Source organism: Vipera berus (assembly GCF_964194415.1).
Source record: "Vipera berus genome assembly, chromosome: 1".
NCBI classification, from domain to species: domain Eukaryota; kingdom Metazoa; phylum Chordata; class Lepidosauria; order Squamata; family Viperidae; genus Vipera; species Vipera berus.
The window spans coordinates 80,057,766-80,074,633 of record NC_138202.1 but is presented as its reverse complement, the minus strand read 5'-3'; positions in this window follow the sequence as shown (position 1 = coordinate 80,074,633).

Below are 16,868 nucleotides of genomic sequence, written 5' to 3'. Positions count from 1 at the left end.
TTGGAGTAGTGCTAAATAAAAGGGTTCCTTATAATAAATTCAAATTCGGAGTCTAGATTACCTGAGTTTTCCCCTTTATTCTCATAAGATGTTATATTATTTTACTGGTTAATAATTCGTTTAACTACTTAATATAGCCTGAATAGTAGTTTAAAGTTATGAGTTATATTACTTTGATTTCAGTGACAGAAAATAATCCAGTAATTTCTTGTTTAGATAAACATTTAATTACAGTATAATTTTTAGGAGATAAGGAATAGTATAATTTTTGTGTGATGAACCAAGTGGGCTTGTCCTTCTCAAACAGTAGCATGATGAGAATAGGCTATTTTTTAATTGGCACAATTTCTAAATAGAGGTAGAATTAATTCATTTTAAATCCTGTTCAAATTTTATATTTTTTATGAAAGTGCTCCAGATGTTTTTGAGCCCTTATTCCTACTTTATGAATTATGGAAGTATTTATTATTATTTTGGTATCAAGAAGAAAGATGTTTTGTTTAGAGTGGAACATATATTTTCTTTCATTTGGAGCCATTTGGGAAAATGAGAGAGAAAGCATTTTTAAGTAAAGCTTTATATTGAATAGGCAGTATTAATGTTAAACTGTTCTCTTTTAACAAATGCATTAAGTTCTCATTTCTGTTCTTAAACTTCTTTTAACTGATGCTGTGATTTGTTCAAATGAGCCATGTTCAAATCATGATTTATATTTCCAGTTTGTTTTCAAATCAAACTTTCAACCAATCAGAATTCTGCTAGTTAAGATGTAAAACAGAACTTGAATTAGTTAAAAGCAGAAGCAGTTGCATTAATGTTTACTTTATATCTTATATTTCTGCCTGAGATTCAGAAACTAACAAGCATCATAGAAGTACTGAGTAGAGATAGCAAATAGTTCAAATAAATAGCAACCTGCTTTTAGCCTTAGAATACACAAGCTAGGAAAATAGACAATTTTCTTGAAAACAGGAGCAAAACACATGAACTGTATCCCAACCCAGATTAAGCAGTTTATGTGATAGTGAATGAACTTTGTGACTCTTTAATTGATAATGTGCTATAATGTCATGGTTGACTCTTAGGAAACATATAGATATTCTCCATGAATGTACCATCTATTTACTTTTTATATTATTACTGTATATTAAAACCACATTACTGAAATTATTTGGAAAAAATGAAAGGTGAATATAAACTGTTGGTAATTCACTTTGAATTCTGTATATATATCTGCTTAGATTAGCAAAGAATATGTTTGTATATTAATAAATTCTATTATTAATTCCCAATTAAAGAAACATTTAATCAGATTTTATATCTCTTACATTTATATCTTAGGTTTTTTCCCTGAGAGCTGAAAGGCATCAGCTAAACTTATGCCCACAATAATTGTGTCATAGTTTGAGCTGAGAAAGTAAACTGGGCAAAATTTATCTAGTGGCTTTGAGGACAATGAAAATGAGCACCAATTTCCAGAGTTAAGTTCTACATCTTAACCACTGCATTTTACTAGTTTTCTGGTTTGGATCAACCCTGGTTATTTTAGTCAGTTGAAGTATTGCTATCCAAGGATATCTGAACATATTCAAGATGCATAGCATTTGACTTTCCAAATTACATAAAATTCTTTGTTGAATATTTAATAAATTCAGTACCTTGCAGAAGTTGAGACATTTAAGCTCAGATTTAAGAGAAAACAACAACCCAGATGTTACAAATCTCTAGATTATAGGTTTATGCACTTGCTTCTCCATCCAAGAAGTTTTCTCTGTGCTACAGGCCACCACCATTCATTCATGTTAATACCTGATCTATTCCCAGAAGTGGCTGAGGGACTGGAATGTAATACAAAGGGAAAACTTTTAAAAAAGTGTGGGTGGGAAGTAGACAACATATCTATCATTGCAATCACAAAAAGCACTGATCCATCTTTCTCCTGTTCAGGTCCTGGGAAATTTTGGATTTTATGATTTAATAATAAAATGGATTATGGACAGTTTAAAAATGGTTAAAAACATTTAAAGCAAAGAGCAATTTTTTTTAAAAAAAAACCCACAGAAACAGCACACAAGAAAAGAAGAAGGCAAAGAAACCAAAGTCATAGAAGAACAAAGAAAAGGAAGAAAGGGGACATCAGTCATCCTTTCCAAAGGCCCATGTTAAGAGCCACATCTGCAGGGGTGCTTCAAAATATCCTTCGGGTGGAGGTCATTTCATTTAACTTTCCCCCAAAGACTGAAATGACCTCAGTCTTTGGGGGAACGTTAAGCCAGAGGACAGCTGCTGCTGCAGAAAAGGTGTGCTTCCAGGGCCCGATAGTATCATTGTTTAATTGATGGAATCCAGACCCAGCCAACCCGGCCTGATCAAATTGACTAGTTAAATACAATAGAAGACAGACAAGCCGCTATGCCATGTAGGGTTCATAGGTAGTGACCGGCACCCAGAACCCTACATAGAAGCAAACTGGCAACCTGTGCAGCTTGCAAAACAGAGATGTTACATGGGCATACTGAAGCATGCATTACTGCTGCAATCTGGACCAACTGAAAATTCCGATAGTCTTCAAGGACAGTCTCATGTAAAGCGCATTGCAGAAGTCAAGTCAATTTCCTCCCCATTAGAAAGAGGGTTTTCAAACTGCTTTCTATTAATAATGCAATGTTTATACTGTTTGAAACAATTATTTTAAATTTCCAAATGAAATAGAATGATTTTCTGATCAAATCCATAATCTAATAATAATTATCAAACAGCATTCACGTTAGTGCAAATAAAACACATTTTTGCTCTCTTTTTTCTTCTTAAGTAGAAAGACAGTACTTTGGGGAGTGTAAATTTTGGAGCCAAATTTTATTTTCAGCCTGTTGCATCCATATGTTGATTATTCCAAGAGAGCTTTTTACAGATATAAATTAATGTGTTTTGTAACAAATGACTCCCAAAATATTGGTAACTTTTCTTCTAAATAAAGATCACAGAGGATCTTTTTTAAAAATTATACAGTGGAAGTTTACTTATTTTTATTCCATTTTCTCTCTTTTTTGTGTATAACAGTAACTAAATTCTTCCATGAAATAAAGTATACAAGAATTTTAGCATTGAAATTGTCAAGTGCTGAGGAAATCAGGAGATTTGGGCAGTTCAAATGAGTATAAAGATTTATTGCAAGCTTAAGCTCTCTACAAGAATCTGAGCTACTAACGGTCAAAGGAAATTAGCAAGAGTTAAGAAAGGCATTCAAGGTGGGCCGGACTTAGATCTCTTGTGGGCATGCAGAGACTCATGATTGCTGACGCATTTGACCCCACCTTTAGGCTCAGCCTTGTCACCTTCTACAAAAATTCATGGAAAAGAGTATGGCACTGTCTAAAAGCACTGCATGGAGTAGGAGAGCTATGTTTGCTTCTTAGAATGGCCAGATTGTGGATTTTATCATTGTAGCATATTTACATTAAAATCATACACAATCCAGGAAAGGAAGTGGGGGGGAGGGAGGGAGGGAGGGAGGGGGAGAGAGAGAGAACAGATGTTACGATTCTAAAATAGCATCCACAAAGCAACAAAGTCATTTTGTGTAATTAAACAATTACATGACTCTATGACTCTATCCCCGATATTGATGTTTCTCAACTCGGTAACTCCCAGAATTCTTCAGTCAACAAGCTAGCTGGGGAATTCTGGGAGTTGAAGTCTAGACATCTTAAAGCTACCAAGGCTGAGAAACATATACTATGATTATATATTTAGCTTGTTGTAATGTTTTATAAATATGTTGGAAACAACATGCATTTATGAAATTACTTATAAATTGTACTGAAATCAATAGGACTTATTTCTGAGACACATATAGCCTCCTGAGGCACCTAAATGTATAAACATATATTTTATTTTATTTTCATTGCTGTATAAATAATATGATGCTCAATATTTTCAAACAAATGTTAAAAAATGAGACCTCAATATACCCCCTCCCCCAAGTAAATGTCATTTGTTTGTACAGTGCTTTGTCTTCTAACCACTTAAAATCTAGTGGGGTTTTTTTTAATTTACTAAAATGCCTTACATAATTAATCTTCCAATTCATAGGTTTGGAAAAAGGAAGTTCTTGACTTCTTCTCTGAAAGCAGAAGCAGGAGGTAAACTTAACTGCTCAGGGATTGCATTTCATAGTTAGGAACAAAACTTTTTCTGAAAGCTATTATCTTTATACTTTTAAAGTTGGAGGTTTATTTTTTAACCTTTTTTTACTTTAAAACCATGTTTCTCTGTTCCAGAATGTTTTTTTCCTTTAGTAGTAATTATAGAAAGATTAGCGTCATGACATTACCTAGGCTGTTTTGACTATGCTTGGGCACCATAAGGCCAGTCCTGAGTAAGATCTGTTGCCCTGAACAAATCAGCTTTGACTTAAAAACAATAACATTAAGCAATCTGAGAGGTACTTCGTAGCTCCTTTCTCACAGCCCCTTTGCTTTGGCTGCTGATGTAAGGTTTGCTTAGAAGCCCTTTCGCGTTCAGTGACAGTATGCTTTTTATTCTTATGTAATAGCTGCAACTCTAATTTGACACTGAAATGTTTTCTCTAACATCAACTATAATCACTAAATATAATTCCCTTCAAAAGAAGCCAAATACCTTAGTTGCATGTGTTAATGATTTAGAGCAGGGGTGTCAAACTCAATTTCTTTGAGGGCCGCATCAGCATTGCGGTTACCCTCAGGGGGCCGGGTGGGTGTGGCCAGGGTGTGTGTGGCCTACTGGGTGGGCATGGCTAGAGTGCGTATGGCCTACTGGCTGGGCATGGCCAGCTCTACATCGTTCGCATCAAGGGTGCCTATGGGGGCCTGGGCAGGAGTGGGACAGATCTGAGGGTCTCTGGCAGAAGGAGGGTCTCTGGGCCAGGGCCAAGGCAGTGGGGGCTGTTCCCTCACTGTTTCCAGGATGGCTTCGTGGGCCACATGAAACCTCTTCATGGGCCAGATCCGGCCCCCGGGCCTTGTGTTTGACATGTCTGATTTAGAGCAAGCAAATATGAATTTATGGAATAGGATTTTAAATCTTAGGAAGAGACAACATCTAGTGTTGAAATGTTATGGTGCAGACCAGCCATAAGGTCTATCATCCTGACTGACTGTAGAGGCAGATTAGAGTCTATAGCCTGTGCCTATTTTAATGCTAAGCTGTAACAACAGTAAAAGCTGGGAAATGTCTGTTTCTTTACCCCATACTATTAGAAAAGAATGTAGTAGGGAAAACATTTAGTGAATTTTTGTGAGTTTGGTTCTTGCACTGAGAAGTCATGATTAAAATCATGTGTTTCTTGGTTAAAGAAGCAATTTTGATCTGTTTTCTGGTTTTAAAAAATGGTAGATGCCGAAGGTTTGAGATGTGCCTCATCTAGATATAAAAACAACTCAGTTCAAAAAATTCAGGATGTAGATATATTAACCATTTATTAAGTTTAGAATAAAAATATCAAGAACTTCAAATATCAAACCTTCAAGTGCAATGAGAAATTTGAACTGGAAATGTTCTATGAACATGGAACAGAAAGAAAGAAGACAATGTAATATAGTATACAATGAAGAAATCCTCATTTTCCCCATTATATTCACATAGTGCCTAATTTTAAAATCCCCCTATACATTCTTAGGTCTTCCCCCATTTTTTTAAAGACCCTAACATCTTGTTTTGTAAAAAAAAGAAAGTGCTTCAACTTCCTATTTTTAAAATTATTTTTATTTTGGATAGCTTTGTTCTTTTCTATTTCCAGGTCTTTTAGATCCTTTTTTGGATCTTGAAATTAGGGTATTTTAAATAGGTCTGCACCATTTAAGCATATAAAGGCAATATGTAATTCCTCTATCTTTTTTTCAATAGACCCTAGAATAGGATTGGCTTTCTTAAACTATTTGCTTAATCATTAACCAATGTTTTTATTATCTAGCAAAATCAAAATTTGGAAAGTATTTATCAGAGTCTGCTTCAGTTTTTCTTCTGAATCCTTTATTATGGTCTATGACCATAATTAATTTGATTGATTGGTTCTTTTAAATACTTTGACTTCTGCAAATCTGATCACATTATATATATAGTACTGTTCATAAATAAAGACACAAAGAGAAAAAAAGAAGAAAGGTAAATTTAAAAGAGAGAAAAAAGCAACAAAATACATACGTTAATAATAACTGCTTTTAAAACAGAAGGTTAAACATTGAGCACATGAAATAATTTTGATCTTTGTTTACATTATGTTTATAAAGAATCAGTTGATCAGCCAAGTGAGGACAAATCTCAGCATTTCAAGAATGAAAACCTGGTGTGGATTTTCTTTTCATTATGTAAGAGTAGTCTACAGTTCAAAATTACATTTACACCTTTAAATCACATTACTCTGATTTTCCAAAACCAAAATAAGTATTAAAACAAATATGACAAAAGTGAGACATGCCCATCTCTCCTCCACAGTTTCAAGGATTGATAGCCAATATTTTAAAACATCTGTCTAGTAAATATTTAAAAAATGAATTAATATTAAGAGCATAAGGCCATACTTAACATTCTTTAAGACCATTAATAATGGATTTTTTAATATGGGGTATGCCAACTGTTTATTCTGTATAACTGATATTCTTTCAGCAAATAACCAATATCCCATTTATCAATAATCTGTAATTGTCTATAAAATACCATAGATTTAAAATAATTCCAAACACATTTCAATGTTTTTAGTGGTTCAGGAATTTTAGAAGTTAATGCTTAAGTATCAAACTGCAAAACATCAAAAGCCATTTTAATTAGATGACATTTTCTGTTTTAGACAACCCAGATTCCTATTGCAGATGCTTTTAACCCAACTATATTAAAAATGACTGGCAATAATCTTATCTAAAGTATTAATATCCCAATTAGTCTGTGAATTCCAAAATAAATTAATCAAATCAACCAATCTTCTTTTCTCATATTGGTCTTATCCCAAAGTGTAAATCTATTGTGTGTAAAGATCAACATTGTTTTTCCATCTCAATATCTTCTATATATGCCAATCAACATTTAATGTTAAAAATAATTAACAATTATGACTAAAAGGACAACCACAAACCTACTATGACAAAGTGACCATATAATAGCTTTGTAATCATATCCATCATGGTTTAATCACTTGGATTCCATAGCAAAAAGGAAGTTAAAATATAAACCCAGTGGTAAAGCATAAAGAGAGGAAAGTTAAAAGTCTATTTATAACTGTAATTTAAATAAAGAAAACTTAAAAGTTTGTTCTTCCCTCCCTCCACCCTGCAAAAATATCATTCTTACTTTGTCAATTTATTTGGAGTCCCCTAAAACAGAGTTTTTCAACCGGTGGTATGCATACCACCGGTGGTACGCTAGCACCTGGCTGGTGGTACGCGAGCCCTTGGAGTGGGGGAGGGAACCAATTAAAATAGAGCCGCACAGACCTGGAGGAGATCAGTTGGAGCTGCCCTGAATCCCCAGGATCTCTGGCAACATACTATTAGACTGGAGCTTCCGGTGCACCCGGAAGAAAAAAGGAGGAGGGCGGAGACAAGAAGAGGTATAAAAGGGGAAGACCAGCCCAGCCTGTTTTCATGGAGCAGTGAGCGAAGAAGGGTGAGTGAACAAGTGTTGTGTTTTGGGTGGAAGGGCTAGCAAGTGAACAGCTCGTGCCCAGCTCACTTGCGGAAAACATGCTGCTTGCTAAGTGAAGCCCTAGGATCAGCGCTGGGCTACGGCTGTATCAGCCGTAGCCCGCTGATCCTGGGGCTTCACTTAGCAAGCAGCATGTTTTCCGCAAGCAAGTGAGCTGGTCAGGAGTGCGGGATTGGCATGTGCAAGTACAGCTGAGCTGCGCTCAGAAACGCCAATCCCACGCTCCTGCCCAGCTCACTTGTTTGTGGAAAGCAAGCAGAAACCAAGAAATTTGCTGGGCAGGAGCACGGGATTGGCATGTGCAAGTACAGCTGAGCTGTGCTCAGAAACGCCGATCCCACGCTCCTGTCCAGCTCACTTGTTTGCGGAAAGCAAGCAGAAACCAAGAAATGAGCTGGGCAGTACAGCTGAGCTACGCTCAGAAACGCTGATCCCATGCTCCTGCCTACCTCACTTCTTGGTTTCCACTTGCTTTCCACAAGCAAGTGAGCTGGGCAGGTGCGTGGGATCAGCGTGTGCTCAGAAATGCCAATCTCACCCTCCTGCACATCTTGCTTGCAGAAAGCAAGTGAAAAGCGAGTGAGCGAGATTGCCAGGAGCGCGAATCGGCGTGTGCTCAGAAACGTCCATCTCGCTCTCCTGCGCATCCCACTTGTTTGAGGAAAGTGAGCGAGCAAGATTGCCGGGAGCCAGGGTCCAAAGGGTTTGTGAGTGGGTGAGAAAGATAGAGTTGGGCAGGCTAGGGCCTGGGCAGCATTGCGCTTCTCTTCAGATTCGTGCCACCCAGCTCAGCCTCACGGCACTGTCAGGAAAGTGCCCTACTGCCTGCCAAAATCGGGCAGGCTGAGGGCTGGGCAGCATTGTGCAGGTAACATCAACTCTCATGCTGCTCATGGCATCCCCTCCCCCAGAGCAAGGGCCATGTGCTGGCCACTTCCAGGCGATGGTGCATTTCTTCATTCCTCATGAAGGATGACACTTCCCCAGCTGCGTTTCTTGCCTGTTTTTCTCCCTCCCTCATCTCAAATATTTTCCTACCACTCTGTTCTTGGAAGGAAAGAAGGAGGGAGGGAGGGAAGGAAGGAAGGAGAGGGAGGGTCTGAGAGAAGTCCTGCCTTAGTCCTTCCCTGCTGCCCTTTTACCATCCCCTTGCCCCCTCCTCCTGGACTATCATGGGGGGGTGGTCTCCGATCCTATTGGTAAGGAAGCTTTGGATACAAAGCCAGGTCTCCTCATGTTGAGAGGGAGTGGGCCTCCCTCTTGACTTTGCCCTCGTACCCATCATGAGCAACCTGGCTAAGGAGAACAAGCACAGCAGCAGCAGCCTTGAGGAGGAGGTAAGTGCAGCTGGGCACCTCCTTGGGGAAGTGGGGCTGGGCTTAGTGCCGTGGGTGCTTGATGGCTGGGCTGGGCATTTGACCTCTAGGCCACCATCCAACCCCCCCCCCCAAGGCCTGAGAGGAACAGTGAGGCTCCTCCAGTGGACCATGCCTTGGCACTTGCCCTGGTCCCATCTTCTTCTGCCAGAGACCCTCAGAACTGTCCCACTCCTGCCCTTGATGCGAATGATGTAGAGCTGGCCACCCCCACCCAGTAGGCCATGCCCACCCTGGCCACACCCACCCGGCCCGCCAAGGGCAACTGTAATGCTGATGCGGCCCTCAATGAAATTGAGTTTGACACCCCTGTTCTATGTCAATGTATATTGATATAGAATATTATAATTATTTAACAACATACCGTATATGAAAAAAGTTTGGTTTACTCCAGCTGTTTTTACATCCAGAATATCCTTTCCATGTGTGGAAAGACGGTCCAGTTTTCCCAATGTCAAATGAAATATAAGACAAGATAAAGAGCATTGATGACAAATTCCATGAGATATCTTGATACATAATAATTCCATTCTAGTAAAGGAAATGAGAATACCACATTGTAATCCAATTAATAAAAAGGTAGAAAATTCATATTAGGACCATATGTGCCCCACAAAAGTTGAATTGTATCATATCAATGGTCTTATGTGCATTCAATGAAATCATCAGTGCTCACTAGCATTACTAAATTGTAGTTTGACATTATATGTCACCCTTTTATAAAACTAGTTTGCACAGAGTAGATAATATAAGGAAATCTAAACTGTACACTGCCTTCCAGGGTTACTGTTAAAATTTGTGTATTAACATTTAGGAGATTGAGTGATAATTTGCAGAATATGCAGATTCTTTACCAGCCTTTAAGCTTACCGTTCCATTAAAGGAAATTGTAAAATCTTCATTAAAAATGTTTTGTTATTAACTTCAAATAGGACTGGGGAAAAAATCAAGGTATGACTTCTGCTTCTCAATAGGTGAGCTATCATTTATAATAGTAGCAATTACTTCTTGAGAAAGCAAACGTCTAGGTAGATAAACAGCTTGTTCATGTGTAATCTGTGGAAAAGCAGCATTATTTAAAAATGATTAATTTCTTCCTTAGTAACTTTGGATTCACTATCGTAAAGTCACACAAAATCAGAGCAATTAATATACTCTTTTCTCTTCAATAGCACAAACATTATTTTGTTGACTATTGGTGATCACCTTCCTGCTCATCTGCATTTCCACATTAGTTCTTACTTTCTATCACTTATGAAAGCTCCCTACCTACCCGATTTGTGCTTTTTGTTCTTTGGCTATTTACCAATTTAATTTAGTCATAAAAGGAACAGTAATCATGTTAGTCATGGGAAAGAAATCCCAAAGCTGTAGCGGTATTAGTTGACTTAGGCCAATAGTTGTTAAGGTTTGTTTGCTTTGCTCACTCAAGAGACATTATTAAAAGACTTATGAAATCTAAATATAAGTCTACTAAATTACCTGTATGTACATGGATCCTGGAAAAAAATATTTTGGGATGCAGGTCTTTTGCAGAAGTCACCTTTATTGTTCCTCAACATTTTTGTCTTTCTAGTTGCTTAAATAATTCTACTGATAATGATGGGCCCTGCTACCAAACTGGAATCCAACCTAACTGGCTTATGATCTTCTGTATTTTCTTTTAAAAAAACCCCACTATGTTATTCACAGATTTCTAAGGTGTGCATTTTCTCCTCAGAAGATTTGCAAAGAATACATCTTGGAGGAGTATGATTCAAACTCAATACTATTGGACTTTTTAATTTGTTGGTATACCTTAGAATTTTTAATTTTATTCTATTTCATTCAGTAGTATTGCCAATTTAATACTATTGGAAGTGTGGGGATAGTTCAACATAAACATTTATTTACTTATTTGTTCCCACCTTTATTATTGTTACAATTAACTCATATCCAGCACCTTCCTCCTCTTATTTTCCCCACAACAACAATAATAACCCTTAGAGGTATGTTGGGTTGAGAGAGAGTGAAGGCTTTCCTGGCTAAAATGGGATTAGAACTCACCAGCTCCCACTTCCTAGCCTAGTGCCTTAACCATTAGACCAAACTGGCTCTATGCTCTTAAAATGTATCCAATGTCTATGCAATCTTCTTTCTGTATTATTTTAACTTTTCTGTCAGCTTATAATTTTTCCATCTCCTTTTTGTCTATGGAGGTTCTCAGTCATCCAGGTATGGTTGTCCCAAAGATGCTTTTTCTCAGGAGGCAACTGGACATTCTTGTGTTTCTTTTAAAGACATTTCGCTTCTCATCCAAGAAGCTTCTTCAGCTCTGACTAGATGGTAAGGAGATCTAGTCAGAGCTGAAGAAGCTTCTTGGTTGAGAAGTGAAACGTCTTCAAAAGAAACACAAGAAAAAGCACCTTTAGGCCATCTCTTTTTTGAACTAACAAACTAAATTCTTACAGTGAGTAGTCATTACTTTCAGCAAAGTGTTTGAATTAACACCGCCACCACTGATGTTCGTTTAGTTACCCTATTTTGCACATTTTATTTCCTTCATAGGAAAAAAAAAATTAAAAAATGATTGACCCACTTCCTCACCTTGTTAATTATAATTTTCTTGCATTTTACTGCCTACTAGCTCCATTTTTTTTCCTTCTCTACTGTTTCCTCCAAAGGGTCATATGTTTGGCAGAGATATTGGCTTGAAGGCCCAACAACCACCAATTAGTAAGTGAAGGAAAGTTTATCAACACCTCAAGTGTCAGTTTTATATCCTAGGTTTCAAGTGAAAACCAGTTGATTCCAGTGACTTAGTTCAGATTATTATCTTAGTAAGGAACAACAGCAGCACCCAAAAAGGTCATTACTTCAAAGGACCATTTCCTTTCACTGGCATGTCCTGCTATGGCCATCAGTCTTGTAGACTAGGAAGTTGAGTCCTGATCTGAAGCTGAGATATCAGTTCTTTTCTCACCTGGTTCCTGGGTCCATTCGTCTCCAGAGCTTTTTCAGCTGCTTTTTATTTTCTGAGGATGAATCCAGTGCGGTGTGTTTTCTGCCAAGTTATAGATGATGACATCCTCCTGGGAAAGGATCTTCTATATTAGGCTTTATAATGAACCATGCACATGTGTTGTAGTTACACAATAAATCCACAGATATAAATAATAACATTCACTGTTGCTAAAAACTGAATATGAATTTAGCCAGTTGAAATGAAGATAGTAAACCCACCCATTTTTACAAGGTAAGATTTTCTGTTTTTTCTTTTGCATTGCTCTACCTGCCTGACTTCTTTATCTTCTTTATCTAATGATCACTATAACATTTTAGTCTAACATTATTATTTTATTTAGTATATAAAAAGATCTAGTTTTGTTATTGGAAGCTTTGTGGAACAGTTTGCTCCTTTTATATTTTCTAAATCATTTCACTCATCATTCCTCATATGTTGCTCATATATCCTTGAATATATACCCTTTTTTACATAGTTTATACCTAGAGATAATTGTGGACTTTCGATTCTGTCCAGTCTACCAATTTTCTCATAAGTGTGCCATCTTGTTCTTATTTCTTATAGATTTAATGTCAAGATTGGAACTCTTTAGTTTATTACATGAATTACTTAAGCATTATTAAAGAAGTAGTTTGCCTTTCTAAGTTATGCTATACTTCTATTGTTGGATCGCAAGACAACTGATTAATAAGTATTAACAAGAGTTTATTAGGAATACATATAATAAAACAAAGTGATTTTGAGATCGGAGCACAACTCAGAATCTAATAGATTTTTAAAAACTATCTCCATGGCTTGGTTGTCTGTAGACGTACTTCAGTAATGTTAATGTCATTCACAATCTACAAGATTCTTTTCTGCTTTTGTTTCTTTGTACCATACATACCTTTTAAAGGCTATTACTAGGTCTGCTCCTTCTATAATTGATGTTCTGCTGTTTGGAAATTTTATCCATTAATAGGTAACTTGTTCTGTAATACAATCTGAGATAGGGAATGAATGCATCACTTTCTTTTAAGTTTTGCAAGTTTTTGCAAGAGTCGCTTTGAAGCAAGATGGATGGCAAACAAATCAAATAACCAAATAAGTAACCTTATTCTTGGTTGTTTTTCCCTGCTCCATATGCACACTAGTTGTTCTTTGCCAGTCAGAAAAGGGTTTATGTAAGCTAGCTAAAAGGTAGCCAGCATCTGTCCGTGACCTAGAGTTACTCAGTGTTTTCACTAATACAGATAACTCCATAAAAGTCACCTCAGGCACTAGTTATATTTTCAAAAGAAAACTCTTAAGTGTATTTCTTGCAGACTGATTCACACTGATTCTATGTTTAGCTCCTGAAAATGGTTTTTCCATTATGTAGAATAGAATAGAATAGAATAGAATAGAATAGAATAGAATAGAATAGAATAGAATAGAATAGAATAGAATAGAATAGAATAGAATAGAATAGAATAGAATAGAATAAAATCTGGAAGGGACCTTGGAGGTCTTCTAGTCCAGCCCTCTGCTCAAGCAGGAGAACCTATACCATCTCAGACAAGTGATTGTCTATCCTCTTTTTTAAAAATCTCCAGTAATGGAGCATCCACAATTTCTGGGGGCAAGATATTCCACTGGTTAATTGTCCTCATTGTCAGGAAATTTCTCCTTAATTCCAGGTTGCTTCTCTCTTTGATCAGTTTCCAACCATTGTTTCTTGTCCTGCTCTCTGGTGCTTTGGAGAATAATGTGGCAGCCCTTCAGATACTGGAATACTGCTATAATGTCTCCCCTATTTCTTCTTTTCTTTAGACTAGCCAAACCCAAGTCCTGCAGCCGTTCTTCGTATGTGTCAGTCTCCAGGCCTTTAATCATCTTAGTTGCTCTTCTCTGAATTTTTTCCAAACTCTCAACATTTTTTTTTGTAGTATGGTGAACAAAATTGGCTGCACTATTCCAGGTGAGTTCTTACTAGGGTTTTATAAAGTGGTACTAATACTTTGTGTGATCTTGATTCTATGTCTCTGTTTATACAACCCAGGATTGTATTAGATTTTTTGGCTGCTGCTGCACACAGCTGGCTCATGGTTAAGTGATTGTCCACTAGGATTATATTATATTATATTCATATTTATTAAACTTATATACCGCCCTTCTCCCGTAGGACCCAGGGCGGTTCACAAGGCAATTAAAACATTACAATACAAAAATTAATAACAATTAAAATAGATTAAATTTTCCTTGATTAAAATCTAAACCCGTATATCTCTGATTAAAAACCCAATTACAATAAGTTAAAAATTAAAAAATCCAAGGTCCCTCTCACAGTTACTGATTTTAAGCCATGTCTTGCCCAATCTGTACTTGTACCTTTGATTTTTTCCTACCTAAATGTAAAACTTTGCTTTTCTCCACATTGAAACTCATTTTGTTGGATAGGACCCATTGTTCAAGTTTTTCAAGATCTTTTTGGATCCTGAGTTTGTCTTCTGGGGTGTTGGTTACTCCTGCCAATTTGGTGTCATCTGCAAATTTGATGAGTTCCCCTTCAATTCCCTCAGTCATGTAGTTCAAGATGCTTTCCCTACCAGATATTAGATTAAACTTTGTCTTTTGGAAGAAATGAAAATTAAGCCAGGAAAATATGGTCAAATCCACTATTATGGCTTATTTTGAGTTGCTTTGCTCTTTCAGCTCTTTTCCAACTTAAAAAATCTTTAATCATCTAAGTGCCATTGCAAATAGGATTCCCCATTGCTATTACATCAAATTACATCTGATTGTGAATATTATCTGAAATTTCTCCCAATAACTTAACTGAGGATTCAACAGATTTTTCTAGAAGCCTTAGAAGGTATCGCCTTAGTATTCAGAAATTTTTACTTCTCAGAATAGCAGTCAAACCTCCTGACAGCAGGAAGTTTTGTCCTGTCAGCTTTTAAGGCCCAATCTAAATGTTTATCATTTCCCCAGTTTAATGAAGAAGTCAGGACTTTACCTAACATGAGCAATTTTTTTCCTGTAATCCTGTAATCTATATACTTTTTATAACCTACAACAACCCAGGGCTTTGAACTAATTTGAGAAATATTTCAAAATAAGGAAGTGGTAAATTACTTGCATATTGTTGTCCAAGAAAACTGCATGGTTGCATGAAGCTCACATCAAGGCAAACTCTTGCCTAATAATAAATAGTTGTATTGGTTATACAGTACCAGGTTATATAGTATCTGGAATCAATTGTTGTTGGCTGAATTATGAATATTTTAATAAAATAAATAACCAAACCCACATTTCAACTTCTTAACCCTCTTGTAAATCCATATAAGAAAAGAATTTGATGCATTAATAAAGAAAAATTATTTAACATATTTATGTTTTGTTTTTTCCCCCTCCGTAGTTATCTTCTGTATTTTCTCCTGTCCTTTGAGGAAATGTATTTGCATGCTGTATTGCAATTGTTCTTTTAGTGAAAGTGCCTGTCATGGGAAAGAAAATAACCTTACAATTTAATTCAGAAAAAATAAAATTGGAAAACCAGGAAATAGGTGGGTACTTAAGTTTGTGTATGTGGAAGCTGTAAATTGAGTTAATTGTGAATTTTGGCCAGTGATTCCCAAACTGTGATATGTAAGAAACAGAAGCATGCCTAGAAAAAATCTTTCTTTTCTGTCTTTCAATGTTGGTATGTTATAAGAAGCACCACTTTCTCTTCTTTCTGCTCATATATGGGGAAATACACCATAATAACAAATAAAATAAGCTTGCACTGCAGTTAATTGAAAAGTAGGGATTTCATAAGCATTAATTTGTTCAAATAGCATATCTTGTTCATATCTTAGTGAGCATAGTGTCAACATATTTGACCCTGTTTTTGTTTAATGGCTTTAAAACCACCTTTCAACCTTATGAAGAAAGAAAGTAGTACCCAAATATCATTTTGGCAATCCCTAAGCACAAAAGACTATTCTGGCAACTTTTTAAATGTCACAGTATAGTAATCATTACATTATTAGTAGTAGCATTGGTAGTGTTTGTTATGTACTGGGCTTTTGGTACCACACCACGTGTGTTGCTGGAGAGCTAACGGCTCTCCAGCAACCCAGACAGGCCGTCTCTGATCCTGCAATTGGTCAGCCTCAGGCGGCAAGCGCGGGTTCAATCCTATTGGCTGCTACCATAGGGCTTGGCTATATATTGTGGCTGGGAGCGGCCCAAGCTCAAGTACAGTTCCAGCAAGAATAAAAGAATGAGTTTCTCTGTACTCAGCCATGTGTCTTCATTCCTGCTCACCAGAGCCCACGACTTAACAGTGGCGATGAGGGTGGGATTCTGCTTCACCGTTTAAAAGGGCTGAAGTTAATGAGGGGTCAGCAATACACGCTGGAGGGAAGAGGCATTTCCCCCCCTCTAGGCTGGCTAGTAAAGCCACACTAGCAGCCGCGTGCTCAGCGGACACATTCCCTGAGCCTAAGAAGCAGGATCCAAGAACGCAGGAATCGAAGGAAGATGCCTAAGGTCGGCAAGCTCAGAGAGTTCGATGTAAAACATCCAGAAGAATGGCCATCTTACCTCTTGCAAATGGAGAACTATCTATGGGCAAACCAAATTGCAGAGGAAGGTCTAAAAGCCGCCACGTTGCTGTGCATGTGTGGACCAGCAACTTTTGACCTAGCAGAAAACTTTTTTGCGCCGACGCCCACAGAAGCAGTATCGTTCGCAGACCTTAAGAAGAAGCTGTCCGAGCATTTTCAGCCCAAGATGTCGGAGATGGCATGGCATTTTAAATTCGACCAAAGAGTGCAGCTACCCGGTGAGACAGCTTCAGAGTT